Source organism: Phytophthora infestans, genomic scaffold (assembly GCF_000142945.1).
Source record: "Phytophthora infestans T30-4 supercont1.13 genomic scaffold, whole genome shotgun sequence".
Classification (NCBI taxonomy): domain Eukaryota; phylum Oomycota; class Peronosporomycetes; order Peronosporales; family Peronosporaceae; genus Phytophthora; species Phytophthora infestans.
Window position 1 is genome coordinate 919455 of NW_003303746.1, and position 3445 is coordinate 922899.

Genomic DNA, 3445 nt, shown 5'->3' on the forward strand with positions numbered 1-3445 from the left:
TGCGCCCGGGTGGATTTGAACCACCGACCGGTGGCTTTCAAAGCCAATGCTCGACCACTGAGTTGAAAGGGCGTTGCCCTTAAGCTTGTCCATTCAAGGACAACAGTTCATGGAACGAGAGGGCTGTGGCCTGGTGGGTTCGAACCACCAACCTGTGGCTTCCAAAGCCAACGCTCGACCACTGAGCTAAAAGGGTGTTGCCCTTAAGCCTGGCCAAGCGTGAACAATCGTTCATGGAACGAGAGGGCTGTGCCCTGGTGGGTTCGAACCACCGACCTATCGCTTGTGAAGCGAGTGTTCAACCGCTGAGCTGTTGTTGACGACTCGAATGAGTCAAGAGCATTGCTCTAAGCGGATTGCAACTCTTGGAGTAGGCGCGGAACGCGAGCGTAGGTCTGAGACCGCTTGAGAGCAAGATGCGCGCTGCGCTTGAAACATTGGGCCGTGGGCCGACGACGAGAAGTTGGGCACCAACGATGCGTAGGCGTTTGTGAGCTCACGGGGCTGTACAACGCTGGGGTGAGGTGTAGTAACCTCCGCCGTCTTAACAAGACGTGACCTCGCTGAGGAAAGTTTCGAGAACGGAATGTTCTCATCTTAGTGGGGGAGAGTGTAACGGGGTTACATGGTGTGGAGCACACAGGGGTACGAAGTACCCGGAGAGTTAACAAACTCTCAGTACATAAGTTGGAGAGTTAACAAGGTCTCTCAATACGTTGGCTGAAAGCTAAACATTATGCATTTGATTAGGTTTAACTATGCTTGATAATTAAATAGATACATTTACCCCTAGGCGGCTTGGCCGCAATAATAGTAAATAAAACACTTCTAGTTTTGAAGCCTAAAAGTTAATGTATTAACTTTAAGCCCTGGTCTTGGGCTGTAAGTGTCCTTTGGATAAGGAACTTAGTATTAGTGACTCTTTGAGTCGAACGTCTTCCTCTGACGCTAAAGCTACGGCAGCCCCGCTGCAGTGTCTAGCACCATGTCTTTCCGAGGGATTGGAGGCTATCCCGGTATGGTGGCGTCGCTAAGCTTGTTGAAGGCGTGGACAATGCGCCATTCGCCGGTTGCTTCCTTCACACAGAAGGTCGGGCTGGAGTGCAACGACATAATTTCACGGACATGGCCGGCTTGCCAGCGATTCTCGAAGAAGGCGTCGATCGGTTCAACTCAGTCGCGGGAAAGCGTTCACTGTCGCGTCACACAATACTTCGCTCCGGGCACGATCGGGAGGGAGTACAGCTGGGAACTTGGCGGGAAAGATGTCAATGAACTCACGAACAAGAGGGGCGACTGGATTGCCGGCGGCCTCCAGTGCCAGCAATGATTGAGCGGCGTATGGCGCCTCCCGGGCCGTCTTCGGCTCTACTTGATGTGGGCGCATCCAATCGTCGGAATCTGATTGTGCTTATGAATTGTCGACTGCCGCGATGGCGGAGTTGTCCGCCACAATCATGCAAACTTGCTCATTCTCACCGTGCTTCAGGTCGTGGAGGAAGTGTTTCCACGACAGGCCAGACAATCCAGTGATCTCGGTCGCGTCACACGGGGACATTTCGACCTCGGCATCGTGTACTCGGGAGCCTCGACTGTGTCGTCCTTCATCAGGACCGAGATGATTTCGGACTCAGGTGAGGCTGAGTCCTTCGAGGCTGTGCGAGAACGTCGCGGTTTCCAACGACCTCGACGACGGACAGGGCGAATATCGCCATCACCAGCTGACAACGAGATGCCGCGCTCGATCACGTCAGTAGGTGTGGGACTCCGGGTCTCGACCTCGGCGCCTAGGCACTAGATGCGCGAGGTGATCACATATTCGTCTTCTTCAGGGAGCTCCCGCTCTACCACACGCGGGGGCACACGCTCGACCACAAGTGGGAGTTCATACTCTACCACATTTTCTTCGCCAGGGAGCTCCCGCTCGACCACCGGCAGGAATCTCTGTTCGACCGCGCGGAGGAGGCCATGCTCAACCACATTTTCTTGTTGTGGGTGTTCCCGCTCAACCACCCGCGGGAACCCATGCTCAACCGCGTGTAGGAGGCGTCGCTCAACCGCTATTTCATCGTTCGGCGTGAGCGGTTGCTCACTACGACACGGGAACGTATGCTCGACCGCGTCAGAGATGTCCTGAGACCCCACCTCAGGACCGGCATTGGTTGCGCGCTCACAAACCGCACACGAAGGGCCATCGCGCACTCCGGGGGTAGCCGTGGCCATGGCGTCGGGGTCCATGACTGCAACATGCGGCCAATGGTTGGGCATCCCGCTCACGGATGTCAACACAGCGCTCCCGTCGATGTCACGTGGACGGATAGTTCGAGCTAGCCTGTCAATGTCAGGCTGGTCACGAGCAAGCCACGGGATCCCGAACACGTAGTCAAAGGCAGTGCTTAGCTCAATCGCCAGGAAGTCATCGGATCCCTGTTAACCATCGAATTCGTAGGAGAAGGTGACCGAGCGCCGCGGCCGTCGCCGCGGCCTGCCGTCTGCGTACGCTACCCTGCGGAACAATACACTCCTCATCAAGAGCAGGGAGGATAGTACTTGACGGCCATATCGCCGAAATCTTTACTTACAGGAATGTCCGCCGGTAATACTGAAAGACTCTCGGCGCCAACGAAGTTGTTCGTCGCGCCTGAATCCAGCAGGGCACGAATGGACGCTGGGCTCCCACAACGTGGAGACTGACCACGATCAGTCTCGAGTCACTGCCGGAGGTGGTGGTCGATAGATGTGCACCAAGCACAGGCGGACCAGGAAGATGTTCCTCGACCAGAGAACCCCCCCTTCCAGATCCAGTAGGGTGCCCCACACCTACTGGTCGTCGCCGTTGTTTTTGCAGAAGCAACGGCGACGTCGTCGTGAGAGGTGACATTCGTCACAATCAGCGTCATCGCGTGGCACACTGCCGAACAATGTTCAGGCTTCTTGTAGCGGAAGCAACGCAACGGGCACGGTGTGCGTGCAGCAGGTCGAGGTGAAGCCGACGACACCGGAGCAGGACGACCGCTATAATGCTGGATCACATCCACTTCTATCGGCTCTGGTCCAGGATCCGGTACTAGAGGCCTTGAGACGTCGAATGCTTGCGACGCCGTGACGCTGTAGGCTTCGCGTAAAGCAATCGCGAAGGCCTCTTCGAGAGTGTTCGGGGTCTTCCTCGTCAGGTAGAAACGCTGGTACCCAGCGTCCATCCCGGAGACGAAAACGTGGACCTGAGTCGCCATGTCAACTGGGTAAGTTGTGGTGCACACACGAGGTGCCGTGCTCGTTGAATATACTCAAGCATGGTCAAGCGTCCCTGCTTCAGAGGCAGGAAAGCGGACCGTTGAGCAGTCTCGTCCTGCGGTTGTTTGAACGCGAGCCGTAGATCGGGTTTCTTGGACGCCATTGTTGGGAAGCAGGCGGGGTCAGCGACGAGCTTACCGAGCGCCCACTC

General features: G+C 56.3%; 1 non-coding gene across 1 annotated transcript; it reads right to left on the reverse strand.

The window, feature by feature from the left end:
• Nucleotides 1-72, reverse strand: PITG_26988. The gene has a single exon. It is a non-coding gene; the product is annotated as a tRNA-Ser (tRNA).
• Between the last annotated feature and the right edge of the window lie 3373 nt (nucleotides 73-3445).